The sequence below is a fragment of the Camelus ferus genome, chromosome 17 (genome assembly GCF_009834535.1).
Source record: "Camelus ferus isolate YT-003-E chromosome 17, BCGSAC_Cfer_1.0, whole genome shotgun sequence".
Taxonomy (NCBI): Eukaryota; Metazoa; Chordata; class Mammalia; order Artiodactyla; family Camelidae; genus Camelus; species Camelus ferus.
Window position 1 is genome coordinate 17,044,985 of NC_045712.1, and position 27,289 is coordinate 17,072,273.

General features: G+C 39.1%; 1 protein-coding gene across 7 annotated transcripts in view; it reads left to right on the forward strand.

Annotated features, from left to right (window-relative positions):
* The window catches only part of FHIT (fragile histidine triad diadenosine triphosphatase), a 1,254,006-nt gene that overhangs the window by 346,963 nt on the left and 879,754 nt on the right, over nt 1-27,289 (forward strand). For all 7 annotated transcript variants that reach the window (XM_032458165.1, XM_032458163.1, XM_032458162.1 and 4 more), the window contains one exon: nt 9,611-9,702. The gene's annotated coding sequence lies outside the window, so the exon portion shown is untranslated. The remainder of the gene's footprint in view (nt 1-9,610; nt 9,703-27,289) is intronic.

Sequence of the window (27,289 nt, forward strand, 5' to 3'; positions counted from 1 at the left end):
CTTTTCCACGTTTAGATCCCAGAGGAATGGCAGCCAGGTAGGAGGTCAGAAGACACTTTTCTGGGGACTTTGACCAGCCCAAGAAGAGACCTAGAATTATCAACAACCAAGACTTTCTGGAAGCCAATCAATCACTCTAGGCCTACGTTGTCTCCTATGGTAGCCACTAGCAACATGTGGCTACTTAGCATTGAAACATTGTTGGTCTGACTTGAGGTGGGCTGTAAATGTAAAACACATTAAGAATTTTGAAAACTTCATATAAAAATGTAAAATATCTTGTTAATTTTTATTACATGTTGAAATAATATTTTATATACTAGGTTAAATAAACCTAAGGGATGAATTTCTTCCAGATTGAAAGCAGAAGAGCAACTTTTATAGAGCTTCGGTGGTTTTACAAGTAAAATGAAAGCAATGTGACATCCCATGAAGGGAGCAATCAGCCAGGAAACAGAGAGTAAAGAAAATGTTAGCTATGTATGTATAGATGATATATGTGATGCATTATCCTCTACCTAGTTCCTATTGAAGTCACTTTTTTTTTTTTTAAGTATAATCTGCTGAATGCCAGAAGTAGCCAGATTATCTGGATATACATATGGATTGTTCTAGTCTCCTGAATTTATCTTAAACTCTGTGTGAGATTAACATAGAATTTGGGAAATAGCAGGGGTCCTCTGTGTATCACTATGTGTCCAATAGGCAATATGTATGATTTGTTGAGTGAGTCAGTCTGTCTGGATTGGAATCCCAGTTCAGGTAACTGTCTATGCCTCTGTAAAACAGGAATAAAAATAATAGTATTCTTTAGGTCATTGTGTCTACGTGATTCAATGTGTGAAAAAGGCTTAGTCCCTGATACATAGTTAGCATTGTGTAAATGTTAGCTATCATCATTACTACCGTGGGCTAGTAGCTCTAGTATTACCTCTGATGCTTAGGACAGCCTGTAGATTAAGTAGTGTTATCTGAGAATCCAAGGCTTCGAGAAGAAGCTGCTCTCCTTGAGGTGGGAAGCCCCATAAAAAGACTGGCAGGACCCCTAGGCAGGGCTGCTGCACTCCTCCCAGCACCCTCCGGTTCCCTGGTCCAGAGGCTCTACCTCACTTTTTGCCTCTAAAGCTGCTAACTTACACCTAGAATTCTATTGGTTTCCTGAGCTCACTTCTAATTGGTTATTTCCTTCACTCCTGATTGGTTATTACTCTCACTTCTGATTGGTCCACTTCCCTAACTTATGATTGGTCCATTTGTAGTACTTTATTTGCATGGAGCTCACTCTTGATTGGTCTATTTCTACAAAGCTTGTTCCTGGTTGGTCAACTTCTGTTATACTTTATTTGCATATGATGTTGCAAAGTGTAAAACTGGCAGCCTATAAAAGGTCTGTGTAAATCTACGGTCTGGGTCCAGAGCTTGAAGTGTTAACTTTTCTTGGCCTGCTGGCATAATAAACCTGAGTTCTCCAACTCTCTGAGTGCTGCTTGGTCTCCTGGATCCAGGTTGGTGTCACGATTGAGCTGTGACACAGAGCTATAACACATTTTTCCGCAACATCCTGGGCCACAAAGTCACTTCAAAACCTGCCTGAGCTTTTTCCATTATCCTATCTTGCCTCATAAATTGTAGTACCTCATTGCTGAAAGAAGCCTTTTAGATCTTCTTAGGAGGCTACTGAACTTGTCTGCAGAATGCATCGTTAAAGGTTGGGCTCTGGAGTTGGAGAACCTTGTGTCTGAATCCTGATCCTACCACTTAGAGCAGCCGGGGGGTCTACTCAACTCTCTTCTCTCCAGTGTGGCATTTTGAGTTTCTCCCTCTTACGCTATTGTAAGGGTTACATTAGACAATGTACAGAAAGCTATTGGCATACTAAGTACTGTGTAATTATTAATTTCTTATGATTTTGATTTCTATTATAAATACTATCTAAATCTCAGGGCTGGTTAGTTGTGGAGGTACACCTGAAACCACTAGGTCTTTTATTCAGTGCTCTCTCTTCTCTACTTTGCTATCTAATTGCTTAGTTTTCATTCATTCTTTTAGAGTCTATATTTATAAAGTCACAGTTCTTAGTGAAGATTTTATAAGAACATTTTCCAAGAGTTTTTTTTTTTGAACTGCCAAGTCCGGAGATTTAGGATATAGCTTGGTGCTGAAGTAATTGGCTCTCTTAGTCTTGCATTATAAGAAGTTCCCTTTCAGAGTAAGGTGGAGAACCATGGGAGGAACTCTCACACTTTGGTGATTGCTTTAAGGAATAACTTACCTTTTAAAAACATTCGTTGTTCAGATGTGACTCCCTCCTTCCTTCACCTTGCCGTTTTGAGAATCTCATTATATATCTTCACAATCTTGTTTTCTGAGTCTCTTGTTTTAACTATTTCCTCAAGTACCATTGCTTAATATTATTTTCTTTTCAGTTTATCGACTAGTTGGGGAAGTGATGTACTTGTTAGCCCTGAAGAGTTTCTAAGGGATACAGAAATGATTCAATCTTAGAATACAGAGATGATTTAATCTTAGGTGAATGCAGAAATGATTTAATTTTCTACCTGTCAAAGAACTGAAGCATCATGAAACTGGTCTTAGCCAGCTACTTGAAGCAATCTGTGCACTATTTACTGCTGTTATATCACATCAACAGTTCGTGACCAGAGATTAATTCAGAAAGTCTCATTAATATATTGAGCTAATGACAAGGATGAGAGTTTTTAATGCTGCCTTGAATGCAACATTTGTTGTTTTTTGCTGTAAATGGGATGGATTTAGCCATAAACAAGACTAAACTCCACGATGCTCTGATATTGATAAAGTGGATGTCTTCTAAACTTCTTTTTAAATTTATTCCTCCTCTTTCTGGTATTTAACCATATAGATTATAGTTTAGTTCTCCCAATGGGGAATTTTAAAGCAAAAGGACTAACTGGTTTTTTTTCCAAAACAACTGAGAGAACATCAGAAAATAGAATTGCAAATGTATTTCCATTTTGTCATAAAGAAACTTAACATTTTCCCCTGTTACTTAGACATCAGTTTAAATTATGACATTTCTCTTGTTTTGACTAGCACTAGAGAAAGAGAGAGAAATGTTCTGTTACAAGGACCTCATTGCCTGAAATAAATCTGTAAGGATACCTATAAGTTCTCTTACCTCTCTCTTCTTGTGGTCTCCATGGTTCTTCTATTGAGCTGCTTAACAGTGACAACTAAACTTTTCAGCTACTTTTTTGAGCTCTTCCTCTCAAACTGGAGATTAGAGAAAAGTAAGCAAATTTCACCCACTCCATCCCCCATAATGGAACACAAGTTGAGCCAGGAGAGTTTTGTATTTATCATTGATCTATTCATCCATCCAAAAGTACTGTGAAAACTGCAGAAGGCACTTTGGACAATTCCCAGACCTCAAGAAACTCCCCTTATGTTCCTTTTTTACTTTCCCGTCTTTCCTCTCTTTAACCAATTTCCCAAAGAATTTGAGGCTCTTTACTAAATTAAAGGTATTGTGCAAGTAATAAAACAATTACCCATAAGACAGAAATGTGACCGTCTTTACTAGTATATGTTGGTATGCCCATGGAATGAATGAACTAAATTTGTTTGTAGTTTTCCTGGTCCCTAGAGCAGAAAAGGAATTTTTAGCTTATGTAACTTTCCTTTTCCGACCAGAGAAAGCATTACAGTTTTTCCAAGTTGGTAGAATCTCTTTGGGATCAAAACTAAAGGTGGAATTTATTGCTTAGAAAGTAAACATTGACTTTAGTGTGATTTCCAAATAGAGGAATAAGTATCAGGAGGAAAGATTGGGGGTACAGATTCCTATCTGTCTTGCTTGTTACTGTGTCCTAGGGCTCAGCACAGTGCTTGGCGCACAGTAGGTATCGGATATATAGTTGTTCAATTAAAATGGACCATCCAGTAGACAATTTTGCACTGACTTGACTTTCAGGAACAATGAAGACATGCTATAAACTCTGTGCCTTTGAATGTTGTGTTCTCTTTCCCCGGAAGACCATCCTTCCACCCCTTGTTTTACCACCTTCTCATCCTTCTGGTCTCATGTTAAATTCAACTTCCTTTTTTTAGTATCTCTTAGAAGGATCTGCCCCTTTCCTTTAGAGCTCTTTCCTCAGCTGGGAAACATATACGCCCTGTGGGAGCCTTCTGACTAGTGTCTGTCTCCTCTAATAGGTTCCAGGAGGCATAGATCTTGCTTGATTTTGATCGCCTTAGTGCCCCAGCCCCTAGCACAGTGTCTGGTGCTTATTAGATACTCAATAAATACTTTGTTAACAGAATGAAAGTCATTAATTACCAACAATGTGCTTTTAATGAACTTTGAATGAAAATGAGGAAAGTGGATGAAAATAAAGTTTCTGTTAAACATAACAATTATGATGCCAATGACGATGTTTTTAAAAAAGGCGATGGTAACTGCTTCTATGAATTCTAACCAAGTTCCAGGCCCTTTACATAAAATGAGCCCCTTGCAGCTCTATGAGGAAGGCAAAGTTATTATCCCCATTTTACCAATGAGGAAAATGAGCATAAAGGAGATTGATGACTACGATAAAGCCATGCACTTAATTGGTTGGTAGAGCCTGGGATTCAAATGCATGTTCTTAACCACTATGCAGAAATGTTCTCCCTATGCTATTTTGCTAAAGCATCCTCAGGTTTATGATCTGAAGGAACAAATTGATAGTGTCCTCATGTGTCCTGAATAGTGTGATAAGTTATCTTGTGACAACCCCAAATAGCAACAGTTCCCCATCATTATATTGTGAGGCCTCAGCTGTGTTTCTAGCCAGAGGCAGAAGGTGTAGAACCAGAGGCCATGTGATTCTTTATTTTCATTTTCAGGGCACTGGAGTGTAATTTTTTTCCAGCCATACTCTGGTGCACAGCCCCCTTGCTGAATGCCCTTTGGTGCGGCTCCATTTATAAGGAGTTATCACATATTTCATTTGTTCATCTGAACATCCAATGTTTATTGCAGGGCAGAGCAGCCACATGATTGTAAGTACTTACCCAGACAAATTAAATGATTCAGTGTAGTAGCTCTGAAAAGTCTAATTTCCACGTGCGGGATCACATTTATCATCACCCAGATTCAAAGGCACAAAATAGCGCATTGACATTGGTAACTTATTCATAACATGCCCTGTCTACCTTGTTTGTTTGTTTTGTTGTTAGAAACCAACCCAAATCCCATCTGTAGGATGACACACACAAAAAGATGATACTTAAATATTAGGGCTGTGGTGGGGCAAAGCAATTGAGGCATATCCAGCATTAAACTGTTGCTCTCTGCCTCCTGGGTGCATTATGTAAAGATGTGGTGATTGCCAGATTTTTCTTTAACGGTTTGGCTAACTGCTTCTTCAGTGCCTTCGGGTCTCTCAAGGAAGTGTACGTATACGGCATTTTTAAACACAGTACTGACCCAGGAGGAAGCATCAGGTTCTTTTGGGTTTTCACTTCATGATTACTGAACTTTCCTGCAAGCTTTTTTTTTTTTTTCCCACAGATTTTCCCTCCAGGAAGAGAAGCAACATTCTTTACAATTCTAGCCTCAGTAAAGAATGACCTCCTTGCCTCAGAGAGGGTCTTTTGGTTATTAGTGGCCAAAAAAAAAAAAAAAAAAAAAAAGAATGATCCTAAAGCTAGTTTTTATTTTAAAGCAAAAATTCTAGTTTGGAGGGGAAAAAAAAAATCTAATCTCAAGCCCTAGGACATATAAGGTTAATGGCAAACTTGCTTCAAGGAGAGAAATATAAAAAGCAAAATTGCTAAGTCTGCTGAAGAACTAATCAAGCATATTGTTCCCCTGATTCTATAAAATTACAGCGAGCCCTTTAGAAAGGTTGAAAAGATGTCCATGGTGTGCTCTCAGTTTACTCTGTAAGTGTGCGTTCCCTCTTCCCTGTGGTTCCACAGGCGCTGGTGTGTGCTGAAGGGGTAGGCTACTGGTTCTCCTGGCTGAGGGCTAGTGTCTTTCCAAATGACAGATGGTTCCCTCTGCTGGCTGAACTTAAATTCAGTCCTCCCAGCTGAGCCAAGGTGGGAGGAATCACCATCCTTCTCACTGATTATTAAAACATAGTTCTGAGTCTAATCCTTAAAGAAACCAACCCTCTGTGACCAGTTAAGTGCGCATCAGAACTGGTGATGGGTGTCTTTCCTTCCTTCTTCCCTTCCCTCCAACTTCCCTTCCTCCCTCCCCTCCACCTTCCCTTCCTCCCTCCCTCCTCTCTTTCTGTCTCCTTCCTTCCCTCCCTATCTCCGTTTTTCCTTCCTTCTTTAGAGGAAAATTTTAAAATACAAATGAGCACAAAAGATAGTATGAAAAACACCTGTATTTCTACTTTCGAAAAAGGAGCATCTGTTTATGTATGTTAGATTTAATTCCAGTTTGTGTGTTTGTTTCTTGTAAAGGAAATTACTGATGAAACCAATACCCTTTTAACTACCATATCCTATCTTTCCTTTCACTCTCCACTCTCTCAACTGCCTACACCCTCTCCCCAGAATTCCCTACCATAAATTTAGGATGTATTTAATCAGTCTGTTGTTTATTTTTTTTTTTGTACACATAGATGTACCACAACTAATATGTACTATTATGTTTGTATGTTTAAATTCTTATTGTTTTTTTTAATACAACATTATTTATGAAACTTATCTATACTGATGATTATAAAACCAACTGATTCCTTTTAACAGCTGAATAATATTCCATTCTATAAAATATAGCACAGTTTACTTACCTATTCCCTTTTCAGGGCAACTTTTAGGTCACTTCCAAGTTTTGCTATACAACAAAACAAAACAAAACAAAACAAAACATTGCAATAATCTTTTTGATAAATATCTCTGTGTTGCTTGAGCCCAGTGTACCCCACAAGAAGTATCAGTCTGCAGTGGGATATATGTAGTATTACTCCTGATAAATGCAACAAAATTACTCACTAGAATGATATACCAATTCATGATTCTGCCAGAAGTAAACTAGAGGACTATGCTATTTTTTCCACATCTTGAACAACACTGAATTTGTCTTTTTCATGTTTACTATTCTCATAGAAGAAAAATGGAATTCCATTATTTTAATTTGCATTTTCCTCTTGTGAGGCTGAGCTTTTTTTGTTTTTTTCTTATGTTCGCTGTCCATTGAGATTTTCTCTTTTAACATGCCTTTTTTTCTATTTGTTTACTCATCTTTTTCTTGATTTTAGGAGTTCCTTAAATATTCTGTTTATTTATTCTCTGCTGTTAAATATATTGCCACTATCTTTGTCTGGTCTGGCAATTTGAGAAGATTATTATCAAGAACTCTGGCGTATCTCTCTCCCTGTGGACCACTGCAGATCCTTTTGGATCTTCTTTTAAAACATGCAGCAGACAACTGCTCACTTCTCCCTACCCTCTGTGCTATCTGACCAGAACCTTTCTTCTCCAGGGTTACTGCAGGACTCTCTTACGTGGCCATGCCCTTTCAGTGTTTTTTCAAAGAGCCAGAAAGATCTTATTAAATGTACATCAGATCTTATGCCAGCTCTGCTCAGCACTGTCTGCTGGCCTGCAAGTAAAAGACCAAGTTCTTCCAATGGCCCCAGAGTCCAGCACCCTCCAGCTCCCTGTCATGGCTCTGACCTTGTCTCACGTGCTTCACTCTCCCCTCCCTGCTCTAGCCACACTGGCCTCCATACTGTCCTTGTAATCCACCAAACATTCTCCTGCCCTGGGCCTTTGCATTTCTGTTCCCTCTGCTTGGAACTTCCTTCATCCAAAGCCATCTTTATGACCATCTTCACCTCACTGAGGTCCTTCCTGAGCCGTTATCCTCTTGGGTAAGATCTTCATTATCTCTTCGCTTAAAGATGCAACTATTTCTCCAGATTCACTATGAGTTTCCTAGGTCTGCTGTAACAAAGTACCACAAACTGGGTGGCTTAAGACAATAGAAATTTATTTTCTCACAGTTCTGAAGGCTACAAGTCTGAAAATGAAGTCCTACCAGAGCCACACTCCTTGTGTAACCTGCAGGGAAGTCCTTCTTCCTAGTTTCCAGTGCGTTGCCTGCAGTCCTTGGCTTGCAGCTGCATAACTCTAATCTCAGCCTTGGTCATCACATGGCATTCTCCCTGTGTGTCTATTTTCACATGATTGTCTTTTGTAATAGAGGCCCACTCTACTCCGGTGTGACCTCGTTTTAACCAGTTACATCTGTATTGATCTCTTTTCCAAATAAAGTCACATTCCGTGGTACTAGGGGTTAGGACTTCAACGTTTTTTTTTTTTTTTTTTTTTTTTTTTGGCACAGGTGAAAAAGCCATAATTCAACCGATTACACTCATAATCTTTCTCACTCTGTGTTTCTACGGAGCATGCAGTACTTTTTAACCAGTCTTGTATTTTACATATTTATTTTGGTTTACTATCTGTCTCCCTCACCAGAATGCAGGCATTATGAAGGCAGGATTTGGGGCTATTTGTTTACTGCTGGAGAGAACAGTACCTGACACCTTGGTAGGAACTCAATAAATATTTGTTGAATAAATGATTACCTGTTTTCAGTTACTGCGTGAGCAGATCATGTAACATGATACAGACCAAAAACCATAAGATAAAGAAAGGAAATAAACCTTTTGTTACCTTTAAACAAAATCCTAGGAAATGAATAGGTGTTTATAATTTTGATACTTTTATTTCAAAGAAGGTCAAGTGAAGGCAAAGCAGAAGTAGAAGTCTGAGCAGAGAGAAGCTGATCAGCTGGCGAATTAGTACGTTGTCACTGAGCGATTTATGCGCAGTGGGTCTCCTCTGGTTTCTCTGTCACGTCTCTCCTTTGGAGTTGTCCCTGCGTGGGGCATGGGGTTCTCACTTTGCCTGAGCACCTAACATGTGCCATGAAGTAGTCCTTGGTGTTTTATCCTCATTTTAAAAAATTATTCTCTTGATAAATATACCCTTCATATATTATTATACCCATTTGGCAGAGGTGAAAAGTAAGGTTCAATGAAATTCAGCTGCTGTATAAGACACAGATAGTAAATACATTACTTGAATTCAAACTCAGGCCAGTAGGGCCAAAAAGCCACATTCCTTCCATTGTTAGGTTCCCTCAGATTCTCATGGACACCAGAGTTTCAAAGGACAAGATGTAAACTGACCTGCAAAATACTCTTCAGATAAATGCTTTGGCATAGACCACCACAAAACCAGGGAAGTCCTCTTCCTGCTGGACTTGTTGTTGAATACCCGAGTGCCAAGACTGGCTGGATCTGAGGAGGGTCAAATAATAATGCAGCCAGAACAGCCCAGGATGAGAAATGAGAAGATGAAATGTCAAAGCACCATTCTGCTGCTTCCTTTATGTGATCTTGTAGGAGTCACTGAAGCCACTCTTTAGTCGCGATCTCTCTTGTGCAGAGTAATAATACTTTACAGGAATCGCACATGTGCCTTTATTCTGACCTTTTAACAGAACCAATGCAGTCATGCTAGCTCAGTATTCATGGTGAATGTCCCTAATGAAGTTGTACCTAGAAGACATTTGGATCACTGCTGAAATGATCATGTGAATTTCTCGTTCATGGTGTAGGTATCCTAGGACTGCCTGCCTGCCGAGACCTTCTATCAAATCTTCGTGCACCCTGCTGCTGAGCATCCAAGGAAGTGACAGTATTCAGAGAGGTAACATTTACTTAATTTAAAATTTTTCATAGAGTTCGGTATAACGGACCTACTATGCGCATCTTTGTAATAGTAGTAAGATTCCCACGTACGTATGAAATAGCACTCTTAAAATGGAAAAATTTCAGGGCTCAATTCCCTTGGAGAATTTACTCTCTCCCATCTTCTATTTGTAGCTGCCACTTAAAACTTGGGAGTATAAATATTATGTCAGTTAAATAAAGGAGTGATGACTTCACTTTTTTAAGAAAGCATTACCTTCCTTTCCATGAAATGTAGTTTAACTGTTACCTGATTGACATGCTACTATATTATTCTCCCCCCACCAGGCACTTACATATATTTCATAATTTTTATGTATAAAAAATAAGGTTAAACAGTTACAAAGTCAAGTTGTTATGCTTTGCATGATTTTGAGAATGATCATGAAAAAGAAATGACATTAGCTGTAGCAGGAGGATGCTTCTGATATGAAACATATCTCCTAAAATGGCAAGGAATTGTTCTTGGTCAGAGAAAGACATAGTGGCATACGTTGGGAAGTGAAGAATAAATCTTATAAAAAGAATTGAAGACAGGGCAAAATAATTACTTGTCTTTGTATGTCTCTGAATGGTTTCACTGGATAAGTTGAATATGCATTTAAAAAATAGCAATAAAGCAAGGGAAATGTGCTAATGGGGCGAAATTTCCCCAGCATGTTGTCAGTGGGCTGTGTTCATTTAACGCCCCCCTAGAACTCACATGTGTATACCCCTCTCCTTTTCTCTCACCCCTTCTCGTCTTGACTCCCTTGATAGTTGCTCCCATTCTGAGGTCTCAGTGAACAATTTAGCATGTGTAACAGATATAAATATTGAATGGCCCCATGCGTCAGAGCATAAAGATACTGTATCCTTTTTCTTGCTTTCAGTCAAGACCAAGTCTCCTGTTTCCACTTTACATTGTTTGCCTACTTGCTCTTGGCCCTGCCTTCTATTCTCTCATTCCACAGTCACTTGAAACTAACCCATAGGTTTATGCAAAGTTTACAAAGTTGGGCAAGATTGCCCCCCAAGATTGTTGGACTGTGAGACATTGCTGTGTTTTCTAGAACTACTCACCAAATGCAGACTATTCTGGCATGCGTCAGGCATCCTCACTTCTTAATGTGCCTGATTTCTGACTGGTGAATCACCTGCCTATCTAGAGAGTTTTTCTGGAAGACATAGAAGGTTTAAGGGTAGTAAGTGAAATGAACTGAAATAGAACACTGGTGTTACATGCCTGTTTACTATAATCTTGACATGGAATTATTTGATCATTGTGTTATTGTTCTGGTTGGTATTTTTAAGCCCTGAAACAAGGCTCTTTTAAGCACGAACACTGTCAATATAAAGTATATATCTGAAAGAGTGGCATTTTAATATCAGTAATTAGTGGAAGGAGGAATTGTAGACTGTAACTTCAAGTTTTCAGATCTCCACTTACTCCTTTTTGGTTAAAAAGATTTCTCTTCTGTCTTCTAATAGTAAAAAGCATGTGCTTCATGATTACAAATACCCATCCTTTGCTGTTTCTTTTCTTTAAAAGGACTAATTCAGATTTCTGCTATTTGCTGTGTGATGTCACTTAACTGCTTTAACCTCTCTGAGCTTTGGTATCTTCCTCCATAATATGAGGCTAATTATAAGAAGTACCTCATAGAATGGCTATGAAGCATTAAATGACAATTTTTATAAAATGATTAGCAAGGTATCGGGCACACAGAAGCTCTCAAGAAATGGTAAGGATTGTTATTAGAAGAAAACCTGCACTTACCAACTCTGTATTGGTGTTTAAGGATGTTATCTTCAATATTCTGTTTCTCTTAGGATGTTACCTATTGCACTTTTCAATGAAGCAAGATATAGAGCTATCTGAGACCAAAAAAACTGAGGTAAAATAAATAATGTGGCAAAGTACCATGTAGATAATCTTTGGTAGTCGTGATCCTGTACAAGCCTCATTGCTTTGAGATTAAATGCTGCCAGTGTAAGAGCCAGATCTGATTGATGTTTTATCATCTTATCATTTAACTTTGTGCTGTGCTTTCATTCCAAATCTTCTTATGTATTTGGCAGGATGATCAGGAAAGCTCTATGTCTGATTTAACATTTCTACTTAAAACCAAAACTAAAAATTACCAAATGAGGTAATGAATGGAGGTTCCAGTATGGCTAAGTAAGCTCTGCTGAACCTGACATTTTCATAGGTAACAACTGTAAAGTATGGGGGGAAAATTACCTGAAGGCCCTAGAGAGTGAAAATAAGCAGGTAGATTTGGGAAGGGAATTGAGATTCAAAACTTGGAGGCAGAGACCAGTGCAGAATGAGCTCCCCATTTTACAGCTTTTAGACTGAGATCATGTTGAAGTTATTGTCACTTGGGGTGGCTAACTCTAGTAGAAAAACCACCGTCTTTTTGGTTCCAAGACCTGAAGAGCAGGGTTCAAGGCAATCACAGTCACTGAAAAACAAAGTTAGAATTCTACAAAGGAGGGAGACAGACAGGGAAAGCTCCCAATTCAATGTATGTATACTACTCAAATTTTTGACTGACCTCTGAACCATGGATGCATGGAGCAGATAAAAACTAGGACAGCTAATGATAAAAGAGCTGAGATTTGAGCTGCTACCTAGGAGACAGTTTGTAATTTGGGTATAACCAAATTAATTGCCTGCTGAAACAAATAAATCAGTGCTCTCCAGAGAACCATAATAGATTCTGGAGTCTTCACTCCATAATATTCACATTCATACATTCACATACCACCCCAAATTGCATAACATATGAAGAGCCAAGAAAATGGGACCCCTTCTGAAGAGAAAAGGCACTCGTCTAAAACTAATTCCAAGATTGTTACCGAAGGCAAGTTTGTGTGCCTGCTGCACCTTGAGGCCAAACAAACTGAAACATCAAAGTTTGGAGAAGAGAAAGGTTTATTGCAGGGCCGAGCAAGGAGGATGGGGGTGGCTCATGCCCAAGAAAACCTCGAACTCCCTGAAGGGTTTCAGCAAAGCTTATTTAAAGGCCAGGTAAGGGGGGTGGGTCTTAAGGTGCGTGATCAGTTCATGCACGATTCTCTGATTGGTTAATGTGGAGGTAACAGGGCTGTCAACACTATCAACCCCTAGGTGCCAGAAGGTCTCAGGGCTACACACTCTCAGTCATCAAGTAGTAGTTAATTTCTTCCCTTTGGTGGTGGTTTTAAGCATCTGAAAAACTCAGGAAATATACATGAGATGCTATTATCTGGGTACTTCAGAGAGGAGCTACAGCAGAGGATATAGGGGAGAGGTCTGATCCTGGAAGGCCCTACAGGGTCCTGCTCTGTTACAAGGTGACCCAGGGGTGGGAATTAGCAAAGATTTTAAAGCAGCTATTATAACCATACTCAATGAGGATAGAAAGATACATTTACAATGAATAAAAACATAGTAAATAAAACCAAAAAAAAGAGTCAAATGGGAATCTTAGAACTGAAAAATATAGTATTTGAAATAAAAAAAAATCACTGAGTGGGCCTAAATCCATTGGAAGTAACAGAGGAAGTTGTCAATGAACCTGAAGATAGAGCAGTAGGAATTTTCCTTCTGAAGAACAGAAAAAAAAAAGATTAAAAAAAAAAAACTGAAGAGAAAAAAATGAACAGAGACCCAGGGGCCCACATGACAAAAATAAAAATGTCTAACATACAAGTAATTGGCATCTTTGAAAGAGATGAGAAAGAGAATGGGGCAGGAAAATATTTGAAGAAATAATGACCCCAAGTTTTAAAATTTGGAGAAATAACATACATTTACAGATCAAGAAACTCAGCGAACCTCAAACAGGGTAAATTTGAAGCAAATTATACCTAGGCACATCATAGTCAAACTTCTGGACACTGACTATAAGAGAAAATCTTGATAACAGAGAAAAATGGCACGTTACCTTCTGTGAAACAGGACTTTAAAATGAGCCCTGCCTTCTCATCAGAAACTACGGGGTCCAGGAAAAGTAAAATGATATTTTTAAAGTACAGAGAGAAAAAAAAAATCCTATTAACCCAGAAATCTATGTATAGTGAAAATATCCTTTGAGAATGAAGGCAAATTAAAGACATTTTCAGATAAAAGTAAACTAAGAGAATTCATTGCCAGCAGACCTACATCACAAGAAATGCTAAAGGAAGTTATTCAGGCTGAAGTGAGATAACACCAGATGGAATCGTAAATCTTCAAGAAGGAATGAAGAATGTCAGAGATTGTAAATATAAAAGAGTACTTTTCGTCTCTGTATCTTTAAAATACAGAGGACTTTTTAAAGCCAAATTATAACACTGTCTTGTGGTGTTTACCATGTGCTATGTGTAGATGTTGTTCATATGACAATTATAGCATGAGGAATGGGGGGGCGCATGGTAAATGGACTCATACAGTTGCATGGTTTTCAAATTTTATATGAGATTGTATGAAGTGAACTCTTAAGTAGACTGTGAAAGGTCAAGAATGTCTATTTTAATGCTTAGAACAACCACTAAAAATCTGGCAAAATAGAATCCTAAAATTTAATTTAATGATCCCAGAAGAATGCAGAAAGAAAGGAACAGAGAACAAGAAACAGAGGGAGCAAACAGAAAACAGATAATAAAATTGTAGCTCTAAATGCAGCCATATCGTATTAACCATATTTAATTATATTAAATGTTAATGAAATAACTAAAAATCAGAATTTATCAGAATGGATTAAAAACAGAACAACTATACAGATAAATTTAAAGTAAATTGATGGATGTGGGAGGGAAATTACTCCGTGGTAGAGTGCATGCTTAGCATACACAAGGTGCTGGGTTCAATCCCTAGTACCTCTGTTAAAAAAAAAATTGAAATAAGTAAACCTAATTACCTCCCCCCACCCATAACCAAAGAAAAAACCAGAAAGAAAAGAAAAGAAAAAAGGTCAGTTAGTATATAAAAATGATAAATTATGTAAAATTGAAAAATATACTATGGAAGCATAAGAAGTCTAGATAAAGTGGTTATATTACAGTATTTCATAATAATAAAAGGGTCATTATATTAAGATAAGAGTTATAAATGATAAAATTTACCTGATAAAATTTTAATGATAAACAACAAGTTCCTACTGTAAAGCACAGGGAGCTACATTCAATATCTTGCAATAGCCTATAATGAAAAAGATTGTGAAAAGGAATATATATGTATATATAACTGAAACATTCTGCTGTACATTAGAAATTAATGCAACATTGTAAACAGACTATACTTCAATTAAAAAAGGGGAGGAAAAAAGAAAAAAAAGGAGGTACATATAACATCTAGTTCATAGAAAACTCATTTTTCCTGCGCCTTCTAAAAAAAGGTGATTTAAAAAAATTCTGATGAGATTACCTGAAGTATTTTTGAGTCTAGAATTTTTTGAGAACTGTCTCAATTGTGAGTCAAGAGACACAGGTGGCTCATCACTGTGAGCTAACAACCATTTCATAAAATTGTGGAATCAAAGCTTAGCACAAGTGAGAAAAAAGCAGAGGTGAAGAGCATAGACATCTGTGTGCCTAACGGCTTATAAGTTTTTCATTACACATTTTTGTGCACTGCGTGTTTGCTTCATTTACTGCGTTTTACATGTTTTACCATCTCCCATGATTCAGGATCAGGCTAGGCATTCTCATAACTCAGTCCCTCGAGTTCATATTTAATTGGTATGCATATTTAATTGGTATTCAGAATAGTCCATTCTGTTTGGTCCCCTCACCATATGAGTTGTTAAATATTTTGAGTATCATCCCTGTTCACAGTAGTTATATAAGTTAGAAGTATTTTCTCCATTTGTCAGTGGAAGAATTGTAGGCTCAGAGGTTCAATATATTGGGTAATATCATATAACTGGGTGGCAGAGCCCGCCTTCAAATCCACATCTGTCTGTTTCTAAAGCTTACCCCTCTGCACTATATCATTTCTTCTGAGGAAATATCGCTGATCCGTTGTTATTAGGGTATGCACATGAGGATCTACACTGCCTTTTTCTGGACTCCTTGAGGACAAATGGACATTTTAATGGTATATCTGCTACATTCTAGATACAGTCAGTGGCTCTGAAACATGAGGAAGCTTGCTGTTTTACATAGAGACAGACCCAAGATTTTGGCCCAGTTCTCTGGGTACACTAAGATATGAATTACTAAGCCTAAAAACTTCACGTGTGTGTATTCTTGATAGAGTTCTGTATTTCCAGTAGATATGTTTACATTAAGAATTTAGGGATTGTTGACAACGTTCTGATTTCCATGTGTCCTGTGACGTGACAGGAGGGCAGCAAGTGTGGACGGGCGCCCAGCCTGGGGCAGGATTTTACATCAGCGCATGGAAGGCAGAGGGCTAAGTGACTTCTAAACGATATGTAAGAGTTAGGCATTTGAGTTTTACTGCTTCTGATTAATGGAACTTCACTTCTATCTTAAAGGGTCAATATTTCAGGCTTTTCAAAAGTTACTATGTAACTGGATGCTTTTGCAAATACTCTCTGAATCTTTACAACAATGTTAAGAAATAGATATTATCCCCATTTTAGAAATAAGGACACTGAAGCTTCCATATTCTCTCCTCTTAAATAGAAGACATTTGCTCCTCTCTGTAACATAAGACCTAAGCAATAAGTTATGGCTTCACTGTAACTGCTTGTGAGAATCTTTGTGTAATTCCCATAATATATGTGAGGGTCCCTAACCTGGAATCGAGTGACACAAATCCTCATCATTCCTAGCTCCCTTGCTAGCTAGCTAAGTTGGCTCTACCTCATTTGTGATGGTGTATAGCTGATTAAAAATAAGATGAATAAAATATACATAGAAAAGCAGGAAAGAAATCCACCCATCACTATTGCTGATAGAGTGGCAAACAGATACTAAGCACAAAAGTGCTCTCTGAGTTTTCAGGCAGAGCAGAGGAAAGAGGGGCACACAGAAAGTTTCATATTCCTGTGGTCAGAAATGTTGAAACATGTCAGAAATTTCTCATGTGATTCAAAGATCGCTTCCTGTGTTTGTGATTTTATAAAATAGGATAATAACACCTACCTTTCAGAATCTTGGGAGGTTGAACTGAGACCACATGGCACATAAATGTTAGTTTGCTGCTGTCCTTATATAACCCCAGTAAAGGTTCATGGTCGAAATCTAAGGACAGACTCTAGTTAGTTTAGTTAAACTACATAGTCTGAACTCTTTGGATCATCTAGTTACTGTTTATGTAAGGATCCTTATGTTGGCAACAACTGTGAGAAACACTATAATATTCTCCATACAAGATATTATTGTTCATGTTTCATAAATTGGAAACTGAGCCCCAGAGAAGTGATGTCAGTTGACCAAGGCCACATACAAGGGTTTTAGTCAGAATTTGACCCCCTGTCTCTACATCACCAAAGCCCATGGTTTTTCTACTACATTATACTGCTTCTAAAATATTGAATGATTTAGCAGTTTTGGTATTATTTCCAAGAACTCTTCTAGTTTATAAAGCAGTGATTGTAAAGAACAGGTACATACTGGGTTAAAATTCATGTGATGTGAAATCACTGAGGGAATCGTTACTCAGAAGGCCCCACATGTCCACTGACAACATGCAAGATCCTTTAAATATGTATATTTTGTGTTTGTGTTTTATTTTTTTTAAAAAACAAGTTATTCGTCAAGACTTGAGGACTTTGGAGAGTGACAGAGTGTAAGGCCACCCCAGGACCACTAGTGACAACTTTGCCAGTACAGTTGGAATGTTTCTGAACTATAAAGCTTATTTAATGAAAAGAGACCCCAAAAACCCTTTTACTAATGTGTAGTGCTCTCTTGTCAGTTTGAAATGAGCAAACTGTGTGCCTACTGATTACCATGCATACAGTATATGCTCATTAAATCATGCACTGTGGGTTCCTTCAGGTTGTCAAACTGTTTAATTGAAAAAAAAAATGTGTTGCTCTTACGGGAAAGAGGCTGGAATCAAAGGGCTTGGAGAGCTTACTCTTAATATTTTGGAGTTTGCTTTTAAGTACAGCCAGAAATTGTTCTATTTTACAGTTTTGATTAAAGCACTGTTCCTTCTGCATCTTTTTTTGTTTTTTGGCTTTGTTTATAATTCAAATGCTGTAATTATAATGGAGTTGCTTTTGTAATAGAGCTACTAAATCATTCTGCTGGCAGATGGAAACCAGAGTGAAGGGCTTGGTTTTTTGTGCTATAGCTATAAGGCTGGCTTGGGTATGTTAGGCTGAAACACACTGGGTATAAGAGATCTGGATGGGTTTTAGTTTTGCCAAATCTTATCACCTCAGTGGATGAATTAATCCTTTTTGACAGCTGACACCCTTAGGCTATCAGGGCCTATGATCATCAGGCTCTGTGCTATGTTTATATGGTAGCTCTAAAATTACCAGTGCTCAAGCTCCACCCTAGACCAGATAAATCAGAATCCTTGAGGGTGACTGTTTTTAAAAGCTCTCTGTGTTATTCAAACGTGAGCCAAGGTTGAGAGAGACTGGCCTAGACTGACTCAAGTTGTCCAGTATTTCAATACAGGACTGACTCAGCAACTGTTGTCATCAACCAACCACAAGGCATCAACCAATGACTTACCTACCAATAAACCCTTTAGGGTTTCAGGTTAAAAACTCTGATTTCTGGGCTTCATTTAGATCTATTAAATGAGATTCTTTGTAGACAGGGTCCAGGAATCTCCATTTTTAACCAGAGCCCTAGGTGATTCTTACGCACTAAGGTTTGAGAATTTGCTCGAGAAACAAGATGATCTTTATAAGTGAAGTTGGGTAGAGCTTTAGAACAAAGTGCATCAATCATAGTAAAATCAGGGTAGGGTTTTTTTTTTAAACAATAGAGATTTTGGTACATTAATTTAGGCTGACTGGTATTGTGCATGGTTATAATACCATCAGCTTTATTTGTGGGGAACTACCCCCCACCACGCCGTCACCACCACTCTGTAGTACCATGTGAGACTCAAGAATGCACACACACTCCATGGATTCTTTCACCTTTAGATATCTGGGCCTAATGACTAGGGCCAGTGCATCTTTTCAAAGGCCTAGAAAAATATTGAAAACCAAAAGGAAAAGAAAATTATTTTGGCTTCAAAGTATGGAAGAATTGCAGAATCAGAGCAATTAGCTATTTCATGAAATGTCCACAAAATAGAATGTTACGCTATTGCTATTAAGTACTACAATTAGTAATTATAAAGAGCCTGCATTTACAGACATTTTATGAGTTAGCTTTTCTTGCCTCTTAAGAGTATCTGAAAATGCATGATGACTGCTAAGAAATTTTAGCCAATTTTAAAATTAAATAAGCCAAATGATATGTAACCAAATAATTTCAAATGGCAAAAATACAAAAACCTTCTCAAAGACTCTACATCCAACAGTTGTTTATTGTGGTCTATCAGATATAATGTGGAATTGAGCTTTCCCCAAAACTGTGCCTAGGGTCCAGGAAGGTCATGTGTCCCAGAGTATATACTTAAAAATTAAAGGATGTTTGACTCTCCTGGGCTCCTTTCTCATTGACAAGACCATCAAAATACACCTAAGCAACCCTACTAAACTGAACATTGTTGCTCAACTTTCCTCCTCTAGGGGAAAAAAAAAAAAAAAAAAGGAAAATGCAAAAAGATAAGCAAAAAAAACTGAAATATTTTTAGCTACACATCACACTCTTTAAAAGTACATCACTTACATAAAAGTTGGGACTGTTAATGAGCATCAAATGAGACTGACAAGGCAAACTGCACACTATACTTCTTGCTCAGAAAATTACCCCTAAGAAATTACGATAATAGTAGTGAAACAACACATGACTAAAATAAAAGACAGAGGAGTAGGTACCACTAGACATTAGGAGTCTCTGAGGTCAGTTGGTAACAAGAACTAAATGTAGTTTTTCAATTCTCTGTGCTATTTTCGTACTTTGGTTTTGATTACATATTAGGTCCTCAGTTTTAGTATTCTCCTGATCCATGGATTATAATTCCTGTTGCTAACATCTTACTTGAGGTACATCTTGCCCTTTTCTTGGCCCCCTTTTTTTGTTTCTTTTGTAAAAGATACCACAGCTGTTTTATTTATTTTTTGGTTTACCTTCCTTTTTGACTGTCGATTCTCCCCCCAGAATATAACCTTCGTGAAAACATGAATTATGGTTGTACTTTACCAAATCAATCATGGGGAAGAAAGGGTGGTGACAACTGATCACTTTGTCCTTGCCAACAGTGATCAGTCAGACTGAGTGTCATGCTGTTAGGAACAATGTTACAAATGCTTAAGGTCAGGAAATATTTTCAAACATCTTTTGTAAACTTGGATTCTGTAACTCAACGTCAACAAATGAGTGACAAGAAGGAGGCTGTATTCATGTTTCACCTATATCTCTTTTACCCCTTCCAGCATCCAAAAGAGGGGAAAAGCCAAAAGAATCAACTTTTCTATAAATTCTGTGACTTCTGGATGAATAAAATGGTTTAATTGTTCACTTGAAAGTGACTACTTTATACTTCTGGAAAGGGGCCTGAAAATTTCTTGGCAATACTTCAACTGATTAATAATTTAGAATGATGATTGACTGGAGAATGGAAGTAGAGCTAATAGCCTCTCATTTTCCTCTTTATTATTTCAGACAAATTGGTAAGTCATGATGGAGGTGTGGGGTGTTTCTGGGTCAACTGGCTAGAAGCTCTGGATTAAAAATGGAGAGAGATATTTGATCTCTCTAAGGTGTTGACTTCACCCTTAATGGAGCTGGATGACATTGTGATATGTTGCTTCTGATGCTTAGCTGCTCAGTGCTGCTATTACACTCCCCCAAAACGTCTGTGTGAACAGCAGGAAACTCCTACTCTGACTCTGCTGTGTGCTACACCATGCTAGACACTGGTTAGGGTGAAACAAGGGATCCAACACAATTCTAACCTTAAGGAGTTCAAAATTCTGACAAGAGAGACACATATGTCTAAAAATCACTCTTCTACCAGGTAAAAAGTACTAAGTATCTTAAGAGAGGGATAAGAACAAATACCACGGGAGCCATTCGCTTATGGATTGATGTGAGGAATCTGCCTAATAGGGAATTAGTGATTTGAAACAAAGTGAGAAAGTCAAACTATCTTGTACGAGCTGTGAGTGCTGGTAACAGCAATTAGAATGAGCAAATGCCTAAGAAAGGAGTGCTGGCATGAGAACCTGGTTGAGATTTCCAGGGCTATGTAAAGCTGTGTGTCTGCCTTCAGAAAGACAGGATTTGGGTAAATTGTATCCTAGAAGGACTGAAGTGAGCATCATCCTAGAAAAATGCACAGGGGTTTACCCGCTGGACGTTTCCGCTGCTTCCTGAGAGACTGTGGCCAGCGAGGAGGAGCCAGTGTTACTGCAGCTATTGCCAGGGGTGCTGATTTCTTCTCCTATCTCTAAGGAAGGAGTGGCTGGACCCTCCCCAACCTAAATGCCACAAATTCTGAAGAGAGGTGGGTTTCTTATCTAAATAAAGCAGTGTGTATATTTGAGTGCCAATTCTGATTCCACTGGTTGAATTTTTGCTAACATAACCAGGACCTGAATGGAAAGACTCACCTTAAGGAACAATGAATTGTATGTACTTTTCCTGATTCCCTCTGCCCCCCCCCAAATCTCCCACAGACTTAAGTAATTTCCAGAATATTTATTTTTTTTAGTATTTGTATATGTTCTTGTTATGGACTGAATTTTGTCCCTTCAAAATTCATATGGTAAAGCCTAACCCCCAAGGTGACTGTATTTGGTGACAGGGCCCTGAAAGAGGTAATTAAGGTTAAATGAGGTCATAAGAGTGAGGCCCTAATCCAGTGGGACTAGTGTTCTTATAAAAAGAAGAAAAGACACCAGAGATGCACCCACACAGAGCAGAAATCATGTGCACACAGGAAGGTGGCCTGCTGCAAGCCAGGGAGAGAGAGGCCTCTGGGGAAACCAGATCTGCTGATCTCCTTGATCTTGGACTTTCAGCCTCTAGAATGGTTGAGAAGTACATTTCCATGGTTTAAGCCATTCAGTCCGTGGTATTTTGTTATGGCAGCCCTTGAAGACTAATACAGTTGTTGACAAATCCTCCTGGGGGTTTGATTTGTGAGCCTAAGTCAATAGCAAATTAAATGGACCTCTCAATTTGGGCCAAAGCAACTATGCAAGGTCTTAAGGAATGATTCTCCTGTCTTTCTCATTAAGTGTCTAGCGTAACCATAGTATAAAGCTACTCATTTATGCGGAGCAAATTTTTCTCTCAGACGCCTACTTACCAACAAATATTCACGGAGTACCTACTATGTGCCAGTTACAGATTATGATCAGAAGGAGCTGTCAGTCTACAAGAGGAAATATAATAGGCACATAAAATGCCGTGTTTTATGTGCCTATTTATATTTCCTGTCATAAAATACTGTCATGTGTTTGCAGGAATGCCTCGAGCGTGCCAAGAGTGAAAGGATCCTTTGCAAGTGAATGGCAGGGAAGACTCCTGGTGGTGACATTGAAGGAAGGCTTTGGAGGATGGATAGGATTTGGCCATGCAGTGTTGAGCAATGAGGGAGGGACAGCTGAGGAGAGGAAGGAACAAGCAAAGGCTTAGAGGTAGTAACCCTGGGAAGTTTATGGGGAGCTATGCACTTTGATTGACACGTAGAATATGCAAAGGGAAATTTCCCTTCATAAGGCTGAGCTGTCTTGGACTCAAAGACTTCCTTCATAAAGGCATGATGATATGTCTGGCACTGTCCTTCGTACATCATTACATTAACTCATTCACACTCATAATAACCCTACAAGGTAGGTGCTAGTATTATCTCAGTCTATAGATGGAGAAACTGAGGCATAGATGGATTAGGTAACTTGTCAATTACTAGTAAACAGTAGAGGTGGGATTTGAACCTAGGCATCCTGGCTCCAGATTTCTTGCTTATATAAAGGCAGCTTGAGCATCTAATTGGGTGCCCATAATTTGCAAATGGGGCAAGATGCATAGCTTTGAGATAGTGGGCAACTTGTCCTATTTCCTTGAGCAAAGGAAGGGCAGAGCCACTGACTTTAATGACCATGAGGGCATTGCAGTGCCCCTGGCCACCTTCCTCTAAGTTAGCCATGTTTGCAGCCATTCGTGGAAATAAATTGTCGGTACAGGGGAACAAAAGTGTTTTTCAGGCGATTTGCTGCCGTGGTTAGCCTAGGACATGGTTATGAAAGGAGCTTTTCTGCATCTGCTGCCTTCCGGGGTTACATTCTTAGTGAATCCACGGCCTCAAAATGGAGCTTGTTACTTGCGTGTCATCCGAGGGTGGCAATGAGTTGCATGTGTTTGGTTGGGTGCCAGCTCCCAGGGTGCCAGACCTCAGTGGGGGAGCCACTGTTTGTCATGAATTAGTCTTTAAATAAAAGCAAGTTTTTAAAATGGAGCATGCTAATTTGGGTTTTGCTAACCCCCTCTGAAGAAGGCTTGTCCTGTTCGGTGCCAGCTGGCTGAGTTGGCATTCAGTGAGCAACTGGGTCCCTACCAAAAATCACATTGCTTCCCCCTCCCGCTTTGAGAGCAAAATGGCAGTGAGGAGCTGGTTGGCCCAGAGAAACAAGGTGAAACTAGGGGCAGGGACAGCGCAGTGATCAGACGATTAAAAGGAATTGAACTGCCCTGGTGCACCCGTGTCTCTCACCGCCTTAGAAGGGAAAATCTGCCCCTCTCTTTCCCCACTCACGCTATCCTCAGCCACCCATTCAGTGACTTTCTGCATAAAAGGCTTCCTCATCCAATTGCTTATACACTGCACCTTTTATACTCTTCCAAGTCATACTTAAGGGATTATCACTGCAGCTTTTAACTTCCCCCAGAAAGAGCTGAATGAGCGTGAATGGGGCGGAAGAGTCTTCAGTGAGAAAGCGTCCCCCACCCCAAAATACTCACAAAACCCCTAATCACGATGTAAGAATGCCATCCTGTTTTTGGCGGCGGCTGGCTACAAATGCACTAATTAACGATGACTATACGTATAGGCGGTAATTACAGGACACACACACACAACCCTTGGATAGATTGCGGTGCACCAGCAACGGGCCCTGGTTGCCTTACAGTGATGCTGTAATACATGAAGAATCCACCGATCAAGGGATCAAGGTTTTGATTCTTGAAACTCAGCACTTAGCTCAGTAAGTGCTAATTGGGAGATTTGTTTCCTTACACTTTCCAGGTGTATAATCTGATCCTGAGAAATGGCGACTGTCATGCAATCAACAGTTGAAAATAGAAACTCTTCTTTTTAATTATCTATTTCGGTTTTGTTTTGCAAACATCCCTTTGTCTTCAAATAGGTTTGCTCGGTATTGGGAGAGGAGCCTTGTACAAAGGCAAGACAGAAAAGGAATTTAAATAAGCTTTACATTTGTTCTGAAGATTCAGGAAAGATGGAAGCTTTTTCTCAATATGAATGTATTTGTGCAATAGATTGCTGAGAAAAATGAGTCGTCCTGGTTACTAATGTAGTGTACATTAAATTTCCTGGAGTGAGGATTTTTTTTTTCCAACCTGTTTATTTGATGCCACTGCCTCTGTTCCTCTGAATGCAGCATATTAAGTTTACTAATAAACTGACACCCCATCAGTTTAGAGACTTGGCCGGAAAGCCTTCCTGACAGGACTGGAATTTGTTTATTTACAAATGCTGAAGCAAATTTGACAGTGAATGATATTTTGAATATTTGAGTACCCTAAATAGTTATAACGGGGATCTTATTTTTTTCAGGGCAATTACATTTTGCCGTTTCTTTAAATGCTCATTTAATATTTTGGATCTCGGCAGGACAGTGTGTTGCTTTTAAGAATAAGAGCCCATAATGAGCCCATGCAGCTTTAATTTATGATGCATCTGACAGGATTGTGGTGAATCTGATAGGGGATGCATGTGATTATGTTTGCAAGCTGGAAATAAACCAGCTGGTATTTGTTCTGAAAACATTCCGAGAACACCCTCCTGTTAATGACCCGTGGCTTGATCCAGCATCTGGTAAACTAATATATTGTCATTTTTACCATGAAAGTCAGCACAAATCATTAATGATTCTAGCAGCCATTTATGTTCTTCTCCTGTCTAGAATATGCCAATTACCATGAAATTATTCCTATTAGCGACTTGATTGAATGATAGTAACCTGACTGTAACTTGTTGGTAGAAATTCTCTCATAATGACAATAATGAACTATGCATTTGAAGTCCTTACTGAGCTCTGTTAAACAGGAAGGTTGAATATTGTATGTTTCCAACCATCATGAACAATACTTCTTAATGACTATGTGAATTGAAGGAAATGTGCTATCTGGCAGATTTGTTTCCATGTGGGAACTTATCATTTTTGTTTAGTTTGTTGGGGGAAGGAATCACCATTTCCCGTTAAAAATGGTGTTCAGGGACCACTTTGCAGTATGCACACATTATGATCAACACCAGTATATAAAGCCTAGTAGAGTTCATCATTGCTCTCATTATAGAGAACTCGGAATTTTTAAATGAAATACTCCACATCTAATCATCACAGAGAATGAAATGGTGTCATCAATGCTAGTGACTCAGAAAAATACAGAGAGCTTAATACTGCCATGAGATTGACAAGTTAATTATCCTTTTTCTCTTACCTAATCTTGATCCGTAAGGCCATATGACCTGACTAACTGAATATGCGTAACAGGCAGATAGTCCAAGGTATCTAAATGGAGTAGTAAAAAGGACAACTACAGCTCCATGAACATTCCTGGTAGGATATTTACACAAGAGTAGGACAGATAAGCCATATTCTCCAAAGGTCTAAGTAACCTAATTAATGTATCGTACACTTCTTGTGGCCCACCTCATATCCTTTTGCCTCACTTTTTACTCAGGGCATTGCTATGGAAACCAGCTTAGGGCAGGTATTTGGGACTGGAAGTGTAAGAGTTATTAAACCATGGAATAAGCCTTGGCTGTTGAAGAAAGACTATCCTCCTCCATGCTTTGTTCAAACAATTCTGAAGCACATTGTACATAAACATCTGAAGCATGTAAGGTTTCTCAGCGAGTTCCAGCCTGACTGAGCCTCAGTTGCCCACAGTGGTGGTCAACTTGGGAATATACCCTTATATTGGATTTCCCTCCACAGGGGATGCTGTTGGTGCCCCACCAAGGTCAGCACACCATGCCTCAGCTGCTTAGCATGTTGGATGCTAAGGTCTCACAGATGAACCCTTCTTAAGAGAATTACCCTCCACTGAGGGGAGCCACCTTCCCCAGAAATACTCACGAAGTTTCTCAACTTTTGACAAAGGGCAGTCCACAGCCAGTGACTAACTGAAGCTGTCACAGTGGGACGATCCTATAGTGCCATTCATACTCCAGAGCTCCTTATAGGCTTGGGACAAGGCTAGGACAGTTTTTCTTGGCTTTTTCATCCCGTTCTCTCATTTCCTCACAGCTTTCTCCTGAGGGCACTCCTTCCATCAATCACTTGCACAAGAACACCCATCTCAGGCTCTACTTCTAGGGAATCTGATTTAAGACACCTTTCTTTCCTGTTTCACTCTCTCTAGGCCCCCAATCCTACTTTCTAGGGTCTTTTCCCCAAATAAGCTGCCAGGCATGCCTGTAAGCCTTTGTTTTAGCCTCTGCTTCCCAGGGTGAGGTGTTGGAGCGGGTAGGGAACCCAGCCTGTTACAATGAATGATATCAATATGTTTTGGGGCTTTGCTCTGTGCTGCTCACTGGATTAAGTGCACATGGTCCCTGCTAAGGACCTAACTGAGGGAATTTAGCTTTAGAAAGAATTAGACACCAAAAGATTATACTAGAGTGAACAAGTCAGAGAATACATGCAAAGGTTGAGAGACCTATTATGTGGGGCCAAAGAGGAGATCAAAGACTTGTTGGGGGAAGGGTACTTGAATCCTTGAGGCAAACAAGTGGAAGCCAGAGAGAGGTGGTGGAGGGAAATTCAGCTTGGAGAGACGTCATGAATAAAGACTCTTGAGTGCCCTTGAAAGTCATTAGTTCAAGGGATCCTGGCACTGCCGTCCCTGCAGGAATATAGGGAATTGGATATGTTCAGAGTGTACTTTTGTTTGTTCCGTAGATATCTTTTCAATAGTTACCACTTCCAGGCATTATGGTGGGCAATGGAAGTGATAAAATAGAAATTATCCATGCTCGAAATGAACTTGCAAGAGAGCAAATACACAAGCAAACAGTTAAACACATATAATTACCATTTTCTTCCCCTGGGGCTCTGAAGGAAATGAACAGAGTGCAGTGACAGAAAATAACAAGGGTCCCATATGTTAGTTAGATCAGGTGCACAAGGAAGTCATCCCTGAGAAGATGATGTTTAAGCAGAGCTCTAAAGAGTGGAAAGAGGTCAGTACTGCCAAAGGAGGAACATGGCAGCCAGAGGGATGGCATATTCAAAGGTCTTGGGACAAGAAATATCTCAATGTACTAGAGGTACCAAAAAAACAAACAAACA